Below are 14,525 nucleotides of genomic sequence, written 5' to 3'. Positions count from 1 at the left end.
TAAATGGATCTCTAACTAATGAAGAGATTGCTGTTAGGAAACACCTTTATATTTCATTGTTTCATCTACAAATAAAGTGATTGTTGCCCTTGAAGAATAAATTGCCTATGTTACATTAAAAAATGATAAGCTAGTGATATTGTAATAGGGAACGGATGGCAAACTGATAACAGGTTCATAGTTACTTGGTAATTCCTCTAAAGGAGAACATTCACAGGACTGCAGCATCCATTCCTTTTAAAGTACAACACAGCACAGTATCAGCGATCCATCTGCATACTGTGGGAGTAGAACCCACAGTGTTCTGCATCAAAAGTAAGGCTACTACCTGTTGTGCTACTAAAAATGCAAACAGACTCTGAATAAGCAGCACTAAACTTCTCTTTCCCTGAAGCTCTCAGCAAAATTTTTTATTTATTTAACATTTGTTTACCTGGAAAGTCCAACTTGGAACAAAGCCAATTTTCAGCAGAGGCCCAGGGAGAAATGCTCCAGATGCATGTCTTTGTAACATGGGAGGAAATCAGAGCACCCAGTGGAAACTGGCACAAACACAGCGAGGACATATAGACTCCACACAGAAGGCACCCCAGCCAAAAATCAAACCAAAAACATCTTGCTGTGAGGCGACAGCACTACCACTGCACCATCCACTTGGCACAACTAGAGCTCTCAATTTCACAGCAGAAGTAATCTGGAAAAAGCCAAAATTTATTTTGGGGGGGGCAAAGGCCCAAAACCAGGGACATATTTTAAATATTGCTTGTATAATCTTAGAACTTTGCTAAAATAGTGGTTTGTGTTACCATGGGTTTCCAAAAAAGATAGGAAGACTGAAACTTAAAAGGATATCATTATTTAGTGAATTCCATTCTCAATGATTTGCCAGAAAACCCTACATTTTAAGAGGAACAGACTAAACTCCCTGGATTACAAGTGGTGGTTTGGGTAGAGAATGCTGGCTCCTGTACCTAAGGTACAGGGTTTGAGCCCAAGTAATTCTAACCACCAGTCATAAGTAACTGGGGCATGTTACACACACACACACACACACACACACACACACACACACACACACACACACACACACACACTGCATAATGGACCTCCTCAGCACACACACTGCATAATGGACCTCCTCAGCACACACACACTGCATAATGGACCTCCTCAGCGCACACACTGGATAATGGACCTCCTCAGCACACACACACACACACACACACACACTGCATAACGGACCTCCTCAGCACAGCCTGCATAACGGACCTCTTCAGCACAGCCTGCATAACCATAAACTGAGCACACTCAGCGCAGCCTTGGGGTAAACAGATACAATCTCTCCTTACCTCAGCCTGTACATAAACAGAGCTTCCTTCCAGTGCATAAAAAACATAAATGGAGCTTCCTTCCAGTGCATAAATGGAGCCTTGGGGGAAACACATAAAATCTCTCCTTACTCTGGCAGCAGTATTGATGTGACCAGAAATGCAGCAGCAGGTTCCGCACATTTTTGTGTTTGAATTTACTTCGCACTCATGGATCCGCCTATAGGTCTTACAGCTGTAAAAGTGTGTGTGGGGGGTGTGCTCCCTCCCTCTCGCTCTATGGTTCTGGCGCCCATGTCTGTGGGAATAGTAGTGGGTCTATACTGGCAGAGTTTGAGAAAGTAGAATGTAGTTTTTGTTGATTTCAGGAGCTGGGCAAATGTAGATTGAACATCCATTATACTTTCCTGTCATGAAACTGGTATTTCTTTTCTCTCTACTGCCTAATGAGTATCATGTTTTTGCCATAGATTGGTCCTCATTACCCCATGGGTGAAAGCTGATCATGTAAGTCATCATGCATGCAGCCCTTGGGGTTTCTCTTTAATGGCCCTGACCTCACCCTGGTCACTGACATGGGCATGAGTATTATAGCGTATAGCTTAATAAGGTCACATCTCCTTGTCCTGTGGTAATTGTGAACAAACAAGCCTCCTCTTGCACGATAAGTAACACCACCTCACTCCTACCCAGAATGGACCAGACAATAAAAGGCTCTCACTCTTACTGTCCCCTACCTGGTTCTACTAGAAGTCAGCACACTTTCCTGATTGATAGTGTGCCCATTAACCTGTCCTTCCTATGAGGTGTGGTATATGGGTACTCACAGACATAGAGACTGTGTGTATGGTCTGCCCAGGGGATGCAGTGGTCACATTCACACCATGTTCTCCCTGACTGTGTTATGTAATACCCACCATCAGTATTAGAGGTCACAGATCCACCAACAGCAGATGGGAGAAGTTCCTCAGTGCTGGTGCCATATGAAGACTCACCTCTAAATATACCAAAGCACAATATCCTGTGTAATTATGACCCAGCACCAGAAGTACAAATGCAACTGAGGATTACAATTACTAACATAATAAAAATAAATAATTCAGTTGCATACCTTCTGAAGACAGCTGTGGATGGTGAAATCCTGATGTAGTTATATACCATAAATCAGATAGCTGTCATTATTTGGGCAGTGACTGAAGGATGCAGAGGACTTAAAGGTATTTTTAAGCAGAAATAGGTCTATCTACCTGGGGCATCTCCAGTGGATTACCTTGTTGGTTGATGCAGCACTGCCCCAACACCCAGCACTGTACCTGTTCTGTTGGACAATATGGAGGTGCCAGTGCCTCTGAGAGAGACCAGGAACTCATCTGCCTCCATGAGAAGTGGTTAACTTGGTGTCCCCTTACCCAATGCCCTACCTTGCTGTGCCAGGTGTTGAGCTCTTTGCTTGACAGCTTGTGTGATATCAGTGTCCCTGCATTACACCAACTCATAACTGTGCTTGTGGCTACCAAATGCACTGACATCTGCTACCACCTCATCCCATGCACTGTCCTGATAGGCCTGGTCATCTCCATGCAGTCCAAAGAGCCATCAACCACGGAAACAGAGGGAATGCAGTAGCACTTCATTGACTGCACTGGGGAACTTTGGCTTATGGATTTATTTCCACAGTGTGCTTATGCTTCTGCTGTTGTTTAGGCATTTCTTAGTAGGAGTGTAAACCAGTAAAATCACCAGCCTCGTTCCTGCGCAGCCCTGTAGAATCCTTACACCCCCAGTCTTGCCTTGATCCTTACACCACAAGTCTCGCCTGGGCCATACGGCATGCTGGTTGTGTACTTGAGAGTTGTACGGTCATAGCCATAGTCTTAGATTAATGCCAGACAGAACATTATCCATATCACTGCAACTTACTAACGTGACATGACTGCTCTTCTGTGGGCTAAAATAGTCTAGCAACTGACATATATATAATGTATACAACAGTCAAAATTATTTACTGGAAATGGTATCAAAAGTCCAGCAAGAATGCTTTGAACTGTATTCTAAGTATGAGATGATGGGTGTGCCTCATATTATGTTTTACAATCCTTCATCCCAAAAAGTTCTTTACCCTTGCAATCCCCCTCTCAGTATACCTTCCCAATACACTTGCCTGGCAAACCTATGTTTTATTATATTAAAAAGTGCAATAGCAGTTAAAATCAGCAATATTTAAAAATATGAGAGTTGTAAAAAAGTAATTCTTACCTTGTACAAACAGAGTTGTAGGTTTGCTTGTACAATTATTATGTTATAGACAATGCAGGTCCTGAACTTGGTTGCTGTGAGGCTATCTGCCTACTGTCATACTTATATCATGCAGACTCACTTGGCTGGGAATGATGATTATGCTAATTAGGGTTCTGCTCATTATAATTTCAGAATCACTCAATTTGTGTAATGGGAACATCTATTAACCATCATGATCAATTTTGTTCAATGTTATGCACATGACTGGGTAACTGCAAGAAGCACTGTGCATGCGCGTTCCAGGCTCTGCCTCTGGGCAGAATCAAATATAACCTTACATACATGGATTCACTGTAGATCCTGCTTTTGTAACGCCATACACAGGGATACAGGCCTACCATGTTTCATACCTTAAAGTGCTATTTTTAAGGCATAATAATATAGTACCGATATAATTCTATCCCACTATCCTTCTCATAGATGAGGTGCCCTTTGATGCTCGGCAGATAGCTCATACGAGAACTGCTTTGGGTGCCAGTTTTCTGCCAGTTTTTCATGTGATTTTTCAAGGTGAGACATCATGGCACAGATGTGGTGTATGGAAGAGTCAAAAAACTTTCTCCACCTCCTCCATAAGGATTATAGACAGAGGCTCCTGCAGGAGGGCTATCAGGGACCTCAGTATAAGACTGAAACCTGGAATAGTTTAGCCCAGGCTGTCACCTATGCCACTGGCATCCCATGCATGAAGTAACAGTGCTGCCAACATTATAATGACATAAGGTACCATAATTCTGAACTCCAAGGCAAATGACAGGATGACGTTAAACAGCAGGCACACCTCTGTTGATAGGTTAGTACTAGGAAAACTGCCCTTCTGGGCCATTTTAAGCCAAGCCAACAACCCCTGTAACTAGTCAAACTCTGTACCTCCTGTTTCCGAGATAAACACCTTAACCGTTATGTCAACCTCCATGCACTGTAAGTATGAATTATGTCAGCTATCCATGCAACCTGTCAAGGCGTGCATCCACAGATGTTAACTACTGGTGTATTTCTGTCCATATCCCCTGAACAGACTGCAGTAAATAAGCAACTGCATGTGAGGAAACTAAGGGAATGTCAGAGTGAGTATATGTGATTCAGAATGTTCAGATTTTAATACTGAAAGTAGTATAGCTTTGGTTATATATTGTATGCCTTTTGTAAATCACTGCCACTTCTGAAATAACATACATAGTTTAAAGGTAGCAGTATGACTTTTGAATGGTACTAGTGTGAGTGTGCACAACTTGCTGTATACTTGGACAAGTAGATTAAAATGTTAAGGCAGTGTTCTCACATTGTGATGATGCCTGTGGGTTCAGATCCCTCCATTTTTGTTCTGATAATTTTTTTTTTCAGTTGAGGTGTCAGTCTCATTATACTAACTACAACATCAGATATGGAAAAAATATGAGCAACATTCTTGAGTGGGTGGACATCTGAGTCATGGCAATCTATGTCTGATGTGGTTGTTTCCTTCCCTTATAACCTGTGAGGGAAATGTATGTCTGAGTAGCATTTTTTCCTTGAATAAGTGCATTTGTCTCAGACATACCATTACTATGTCTTGGACTACAGACAGTGTCAGTTTGTCCAAGTAGCTCATCATGTTAATCATGCAAAGGCCTTTCACTGAGCTGAGTGGAGGAGGGGCATTGACTACAACTCTGATCTGCGATATACAACAATAGGTATCCTGTTTATTTTGTTTATTTTTACTAGTTATTGCTTCTAGCAATTTATATATAGCACTTTTTATTGCCTGCTGCATACTTTTTACTGTATTTTATTGCTATTAACTAATCTGCACAGTTCAACTAACATTGTCTGCCTTACAGACCCTGATAAATAAGGTTTTTACTGTCACACTGTTTGTAAAGCTTTTTATCTAGTTTCACTGTGTGAACGGTATTAACGGGAAATTTTCTCTACTTGTTAAGCAGCTGTTTGTTTGTTCTGGTTTCCTGTCAAGGAGTGTATTGTATAACTGATTTGTTTTCAGTTAAAAGCATTCTGCAGTCTCCTTGCTCCTTTATCTGTTTAAAAACTTTCATCTTGTGGCTCACTGCTGTTCTTCTGCTGTGATAAACATTTCTGTAGTGTTTATTGTCTAAAATAGTGTAGGCTACTAGCTTTAGTATTGTTCCCCACTCTCCCTCCCTGTTGGTGTCTGTTATACTTGGTGGGCTTTGCAGTTGCCCGCCCCAACTGTAAATTTAATCTGGGACACTCCTTCCAGTCTAGTGTCGTTAGCTCATTCTACTTAATACATAGAGAACATTTGAGAAGGCCACCCCACTTAGTTTCCTAACCTTGAATTATCTTCTGCTTCTCCTCTCTCCCTTTCCTTTACAAAAAAAAAAAAAAAACTTTGCTAGAATCTCCCTGTATTCTGCTTAACTGTAACAACAACAAAAAATTATTCTTGTTTCCTGCCTTTCCTGTAACTAGTCTAGTCCAGATACAGATTTGTTATATCCAGGACTGTTTGTAAGCTTCTGAGCCCCCCCCCCAAGCCTGTCTGTGTTGGAGGGAAGCCTGCTAGCTTATCAGTGGGAGTGGTAAGCACTAGGCAACCTATCTACCACATAAGGAGTGGTTCTGGCCCAGAAATTGTAGTTGTTGGCCATTTTGGAGTTTTTCCATCTCTCTCAACTTTCTGATTTAAAAGCCTGTATTTGCACTTGTCCCCTCACCCTTTCCTGTAACTAGTCTAGTCCAGATACAGATTTGCTGTATCCAGGACTGTTTGTAAGCTCCTGAGGCCCCAAAGCCTTTCTGTGTTGGAGGGAAGCCTGCTAGCTTATCAGTGGGAGTGGTAAGCACTAGATAACCTATCTACCACATAAGGAGTGGTTTCTGTCCCAGAAATTGTAGCTATTGGCCGTTTGGGCAATTTTCCCATCTCTCTCAATTTTCTGATTTAAAAGCCCACATTTGCACTTGTTTCTTTCCTGTAACTAGTCTACTTCAGATACAGATTCTTAGTTTTAGCAGTTGAATTTGCTTATTTGTGATCAACACTTGTTCAGAACTTGTTGTAAGCACTAAATAAGCTACAAATTACTACATCACTCAACCTTCCTTATTACCTAGAGGAAAACAGTTTTTGTACTTACTTTCCACACTTGCTTCGAGAAAAACAGCTCTTGTACTCACTTTCCTCACTTGTCTAGAGGAAAATAGTTTTTTATTCAGGCATGTCGAAGGGTCAGCTCCCAGTGTTCTCTCCTGTCTATCTGATGAATCTGAGCATCTTGGGGCAATGTAGCAATTGCTTCATGTACACAGACAACCCTTTCCTCCTAGCACCCAACACTACAACTTGTGAGAGATGCACTTATCTAGCCAAACTGGAGGTAAAGCTCTCTCCAAGCAAGACTGAACTTGACAGTCAAGAGGAGAAGGTAAACACTTGCACCACACCATACTCATCACATAGTCCCACTAAACCTACACACCAAAATCCACACATAGAAACACAAAAACATTCACGGAGGCTCTCAATAATAATCTGCTCAAGCAACAGACACCTCCAAAGCAGAAATGCAAACACCCTCCACCCCCCCAACACAACCCAAATGACACATAGCCTACAGACTTAGTGTGCCACTCAACCACAGCCCATAAGGCAAAACAATGTACCCAACATACTAGTCATAGGTGACTCTATAGTCAGGCACACTGGTGTCCCACTCACTAGGCTAAACAAGGAGAAGGTTACTGTCAGATGCCTGTCGGGTGCCAGGATCCGCCACATAACCCACACACTCAGGTCACTCCACAACAAGTATAAATATGACTCTGTCATTGTCCATGGTGTGAATGACCTGAGACGTACCTCCCCAGACTACATGAAATGAGACGTGGAAGAGCTCTCTAATGTTGTAGCCCAGGCAGGTATGAACCTAGCCCTGGGTAGCTTCCTGCCATCACCCAGAATGATACCGCAGTATAAGGACAAAATGATTGATTTCAACAATTGGCTAAGCTTCTGGTGTCATTCTAAGGGGATCCAGTATCTGTCTGCCTGGGATGACATGGTCGACAGACCACGATGCTTTGCCAGAGATGTCCTGCACCTGTCATCCCTGGGATCCTGGATACTGGCTAAGGCTCTTACCGCCCCTATTGTGCCTTTTTTAGGCAAGGTTCAAATGACAAATTCACCACCATAACAGGAACAGGCAAGCAAAAACTGAGGGTAATGCTACTCAATGCTAGAAGTCTAAATCTCAAAATGCACTCCCTCGAGGCACTCCTTAAAATGGAGAACATCAATATCTGTGCAGTGACTGAGACCTGGTTCAAGGCTCCAGAGAGCACCCCTGCATTATCAGGGTATAACTCATACCACATGTTTCAGCCATCTAGCCTGAACCAGAACACCAAAGCCGGAGGTGTGTCCATATTCATTAAGGATATCCACACCTTCAGACTAGTTGCTCAGCATAATGCATCCGAGGTTATCCAAGTGCAACTAACTCTGGGCAAAACTGGAATCCAAATTGTAGCTTGCTACAGATCCCCCACCATGCCCCAGGATTCCCACTTCTCTTTTCTTGATATACTGGAAAATATTAGGGTTCAACCAAACACACTAATAATGGGCGATTTCAACTACCCCACCATTAACTGGGAAAACGACTCATGTACCAACTCCTTTGCTCAATGCTTCCTGGAATTCATAAATTCCAATGCCCTGGATCAACTTATCCACACCCCCAGCAGGGGCAACAATATCCTAGACCTAGTCATTACCAACATGAGTGACCGGTGTTCCACACCTGAAGTCAACTCCTCGCTGGTCAGATCCAACCATAAGCTAATCACCCTAGATATCCACATCCCACCTCACCCCTTATTAAGGAAACCACGGTAAAACATTTCTCCAAAGCTAACTTCATGCTTCATAAGACAGAAGTGGTGAACTTCATGACACCCATGCAGATGGACAATACAGTTATGACTGCTGAATCCTACACAAATGCACTCTGTAAGCACTTACATGAATGCATGGATCGTGCTATCCCAAACAGAACCAAGACGCTATCCTCCAAAAAAAGGAAGCCAATCTGGTGGTCCCCTGCCATAAACAAACTCTACAACAGAAGATAGAAACTGTTGCAAAAGAGAGTAAAATCCCATGAGTGGAGGAGCTCCCCAGTCAGCTTCAGTAAGAAGCTGAGATCCCTTATAAGATCCTCCAAAGCTAGCTATGAAAACAAAATCGCCACTGATTCTAGGGACAACCACAAATCATTCTATAGCTATGTCAAGAATCTCAATGGCAACACTCAGATCTGTTCTGAGTTACTGCTCAACGGCACAAAAATTACAGAACCAACTGATATTGCCAACATCCTGGCAGATGGGTTCAGTGCTAACTTTACCCCCCTCTCACCCCTAAAGGGCCCATAGCTATACAGGAAAAAATGCAGAGTCCCTGTAATCACAACTATGCAGGTAAAATCTGCACTCTCTAAAGCCAAAAACACAGCATCCATGGGACCGGACAACATCCCAGGCTGCGTTTTACATGAACTTCAGAATGAACTGTCTCTCCACCTAAGCACCATGTTCGATCATAGCCTCACATCAGGCTTTGTGCCCACTGGATGGCAGATAGCAACAGTTATCCTACTCCACAAAGGAGGAGCCACTACAGATCCCGGGAATTATTGCCCTATTAGCCTGATGAGCCTAGTCTGTAAGGCCATAGAATGCATCATCGTGGAACTCATAAACAAAGACATTGGTAACCGCCAAACTCTAGACCCCACCCAGTTCAGGTTTGTGAAAGGCAGATCATGCCTCCTGAACCTGATTGACTTCTTTGAGGCAGTTACCAGATCCGTAGATGAGGGTAAGGTGGTTCACACAGCCTATCTTGACCTCGCCAAGGCTTTCAAAACCATCCCCCATTCTGGAATTATAGCTAAACTCACTAAACTAGGTATAAATCCCTACATCACAAGATGGGTTGCCAACTGGCTCACTGACAGAACCCACACTATAAAAGTTGCAGACTCCAAATCTGACTTCAAACCAGTGACAAGTGGAGTACCACAGGGTTCAGTCCTGGGACCTCTCCTGTTTAGTATCTACTTCTCTGAAGTACAGGCTAACACAGAAGGCCTTTGGCTAATGAAGTTGGCAGATGACTGCAAACTAGGAGCCATAGTCGAGTCCCCAAATGATGTGGACATCCTACAGAAGGGCCTCACTGAGACAGATGCCTGGTGTCAGAGCCATGGCCTCAAACTCAATGCCAAAAAGTGCATTGTCATCCCCTTTGTTAAAAAACTCTGTACCCATGAACTACCACATAGGTGGCAGTCTACTTAATGCCAAATGTGTGATAAGAGACCTTGGGACCCAGGTGGACAGTAGTCTGTCTTTTGATAATCACATCACCACAGTAGTCAGGAAATCCTTCTACATGGCACACCTCATCACAAAAAGGTTCTCATCCAGGAAAAAAAGAGGTCATTGTTCCCCTCTACTTGACACTCATTAGACCCATTATAAAGTACAATGCCCCTTTTGGAATGTACCTCACAAGACATCTGCAGCAGCTGGAAAGGCCACAGAAGTACCTCACAAAGAGGATTACTTGCCTCAAGCAGATGCCCTACACTGACCATCTCAAAAAAACTCCAGCTTTACTCCGTAGAATATCGCCTACTCCGAGGTGATCTCTGCTTAACATATAAAGCTATGTCAAACCCAGAGCTGTTGGACACGTTACACCTAAAGAAATCCCAGTCCCTCTGAGCTACACGCTGTAGGGACCTAAACCTTGTCACCACAATAAACAGGACATGCTGAAGGGATAGATTCCTGTCCCAGAGACTTCTCATACTCTGGATCAAGTTACCCATCTATGTCAAGCAAAGTTCCTCATTAGCACTCTTCAAGAAAATCTTGATGAGTGGATGGGAAATAGGAAATACACCCCGGGGATTACTCCTGTGGCTCTGGTTGAGAGGGGCACAGGAAAATAACTTTCTTGGGTGGCCTACACCAGGGAACCTTGCTGGCTAGGCTTACTTAGGTCCTTGGGCCAATAGCCTACTACCTACCTATGAACCTATGAACATATGAATACAGGTACTGATGGCTGTGGGTTCAGGTTTCCCCCATCACTTGTCTGTACTAACAACCTTGTTAAAATGAGAAGTGTGTTTGTTGTTCATTGAAGTATATTAGGTCTATTTTAATCATAGAAGTACATATCAGCTTTATTTTTTTATCATATTTCTCTCTACTCCCACCCTCCTTTCTACTGTATACCTTTATTTTGTTAATTATTTTATTTCCCTCCATTTATTTTACAGTCATATGCATCTGTCTTGAGATCTGCACCCATACCTCAGGCAAGGCCTCTCAGTCCCCCACAGGTGGCAGCAGCGACATGACCACCACCATCACAGCTGGAAGCATACAGCACATCTGAGTCCCAGCCTGCCAAATTAATCTGCCCACCTCCTGCTCTTCATGTGCCACCCACTACAGACAACTCTGCATCAGATGCTTTGCCAGTGGAGGTGGCATCTTTGTTATTCGTTGGCAGCTGGCAGACATGGGAGAGAGACCATCAATTGGAGGTGAGATACCTGACTTAGCCAGACAGTGGAACGCTGCTGGTGACTAGCTGAGACTTGTCCCTATCTAGCATTGCTTTCACCATCTGAGTCAGGGCCCAGTAGTGATGATACCCAGGATAATGAGTAACCTCCCACTGAATCATAATTGGCAGGGACTGCAGTTGTGGAGCCCCATCCTATCCCTTATCCTAGTGTTCCCTCACCTTTATGTCATTGCCCACCTCTTTTGGTTATACATTCCTCCACTCTCCATCATCTCCTCTCTATCTGATGTCTCCTTCAACATTGTGTTCCTTTTCCTCAATATTTTTTTCACACACCCTGTCAGTCTTGTCTGCATTCTGCTACTACCTACCCTAATCCCTTTACCTTCCACTTACTTTAATTCCTTCCTTCCTTCCCCAACTTACCTTCTACTTATTCAAACACTATTTACCCCACCCTTCCCACCTCTATCTTTCCTTAGTTGCTCACCTTCCTTCTTTTCTACTCTCTGCTTGCCTTCCCTTTTTAACTCTTTCGTACACTCCCATTTCCAATTTTTAATCTGGTAAAAAGTAGACAAACACACCTCACCCCTGCTCATGTAGGGTAAATTACTTCTCTGTTGTGATCATAGTGTGTGTGATGGGTTGCAAAGGGGATAGTCAATGTCCATGTCCATTTAATGAGCACTGCTATTGCTCATCATATAGCACAGAGCTAGCCTGCCACATTTCACACCTTCATCTGTTATGTACAACCACTATCATGCACTACTTATATTGGTCTTGCCCAGCACTGGCCATGTACATGAGCTGAACATCATTGCACAGCAGATGACACAAATGAATTTGGGTATGACCACCACATTTTGTACACTTTTGTTGTCAAACTATTACACAGCCAACTATGTCTATGGATAATGCATTAGATTCCAAAGGTGGTATTCTGAAGCATCATTATTGGATCTTTTATTCTTTCATTCTGTAAGCATGGGGCACACATTTAATGTGTTTCTCTGAAAGTGTTTTATCTGACTGCTGCTGTAGCTGAGTCTGTAAATAAAATGCCTTGAGCAATACAAGTTATGGGTTCAAGCCCCCTTGGGGTTGCATATAGGCAGATCATTATGAAGGTAGGATGGTTGTGTCCTGACCTTTGCAGAAGAGTAAGCAGATTCTAATGATGCTGTACCTATATTTGGTCAATGGATTTGTACTTTTCTCTTCTCCACCCATATATGCATCATTTAATATTCCTTTCTGTTCACATATTTCACATTTGCATGCAGTAGCATCCAGGCCATCCAGGTCAGTCACAGCCTCACCATTGGCTACTACATCCCTCAAGAAACATCACTGGAAGTGGTATCACCAGTCACCCCCACCCCTGACACACACAGCACCACTGTCTTTCCTCTGTGTGCCTGATGCCACCTTCTCTATTGTGTTACACATTCCTGATTGTGTCATCACCACTCTTCATAGTCCTGTCTATGTTATATGTCTGTGTGTGTGTGTGACCCTACTACCTACTTTAACTCCCCCCCCCCCAAATTCATCTTAACTCCCTTCCGTACTTGGATGTATCACTGCATAAAAATACATCAGCACACATGGGTCATAACCCTGTCAGGCTGCCACATAGCTTCTTTGTCTGGCAACAACTTTTCACACAAATTTGCACTGAGCAGCATCAATGCTCATGCTCGACGGATGAGCATTACTGCTGCTCTAATTCCCTGAAACCACATCATGTTCCTTCATGGTCATTCTGCTATCCCTGCTGTTGCCACAACCAGAATATTTATTGAGCTGCTCATTGTACACACTTGCCTGGACAAGTTTATTCTTGATGAAAATCAGGGCTCGTTATGCATGCACAGTAAACAGAGGAGAGGTAGCATCAATTGTGATTGCAGTGTTTCTGAATCCCAGGGATTATCTCAGAGAAACAATGTTTAAAGAACTCAGATTTATCACTGTTTTCTCAAGTGCAGATCTTTCTTACACACGAATTCTGCAACAATTTCAAAGAAAGTATATAATATAATATTGCCACCGTCTAGAACTCATCAAAACAATTTTAATTCTAAAAACTGCATAGAGGAAGACAATGGTCTGTAACACACAACCTGAAAGGCTACTGCATATTCAAGAAGCATGGCTGAAGAGTCTGCCAGGCTTGGGCCTGGGTCATTCATTATGCAACAGAGAGTCCCAGTTCTCTAGGATGCATCTCATTAATTTCAGGTTCAAGTTTATTCACGTGTAAACACCATTATAACAAAATCAGTAAAGGAGTACACAGTTATACCAGAATACAGTGTACATATAAATAACAGATAAAAGCATTAAAATGTTAGCTAATGAAAAGATATGTTCTCAGTGACCTCTTGAAGCTACTCATCTCACATTGGTGGGGGAAGGAGTTCCCAGAGCAAGACATGACAAAAGAAGGAAAAAACACCATATATCTTCAGATATACCTCCTGGAAACCTTCAGCAAACTCAAGGATGAGAACCTAAAATTTCTGCATAAATTAGGAGTTTTTTTAAGATTACAAGGAACCGGTCAAGCAATACTAGATATACAGTCATGAGAACTTAAAAGGTGATATGAGATTGAAGAGTTATCCAGTGTAACCTCCACAGGACTAAAGTAATAACAAAATCAGCAAAAAGTATCTGTTAAGTAAATGGACAGCACAACTCTGCACCATCTGTGATCAGTGAATAATGAAGCCTTAGCTGAAATGAGTCACAGTAGTCTAGGTGAGAACACAACAAAATGTGCAGAAAAACAGAAATATTCTGTGAAGGGATAAGGTCTCTGAAGTTGGATATGTTCTTTTAGTGGAAACAAGATGAGCTGACAATTAATGACATCTGGTTCTGAAATTGTAGTTTGTCATCAAAATCCTCAGCATGGCCAGTGCCATTGCATATAGGGGATAAAGCCCTGGGTATGAACCAGACAAGCCGGGTTCAATTAGTGACTTGGCTATCTAAGGAGCTGGTAGAGAGAAATGCATGTGCCTATCCCAGTGGAAAGGGAGGTTCATCTCAGCACTCCATGAGGAGTGGCATAGTCCACGAAGAGTGAAGTAGCCCTCAGATAAGTCCTGGATGGAGGTAGGGGAGAAGGGGAGGACTAGAGAGTAGGTCATAATATAAAAAAAAAACTTCCCCCTCACAGAAGCAGTCACTGGGGAGACCTCCCGCCCCTCAGGATCACCCTTAGGGTCCATGCTGGCCCTGCCTGGTAAAATCTGTCTTAGTCCAGGGGATGATAAGAGAGGCTAGCAGGCCACCTGGCCATA

At 42.9% G+C, this 14,525-nt stretch overlaps 1 protein-coding gene across 1 annotated transcript in view; it reads right to left on the bottom strand.

Annotated features, from left to right (window-relative positions):
- LOC122802426 (guanylate cyclase soluble subunit beta-2-like) overlaps positions 1 to 14,525 on the bottom strand; it is an 866,018-nt gene that overhangs the window by 577,568 nt on the left and 273,925 nt on the right. The window lies entirely within an intron of this gene.

The sequence above is a fragment of the Protopterus annectens genome, chromosome 5.part0 (assembly GCF_019279795.1).
Source record: "Protopterus annectens isolate FY-2018-M chromosome 5.part0, PAN1.0, whole genome shotgun sequence".
NCBI classification, from domain to species: domain Eukaryota; kingdom Metazoa; phylum Chordata; order Ceratodontiformes; family Protopteridae; genus Protopterus; species Protopterus annectens.
Note: the sequence above shows the minus strand (reverse complement) of the source record. Positions and strands in the feature narration are given on the sequence as shown.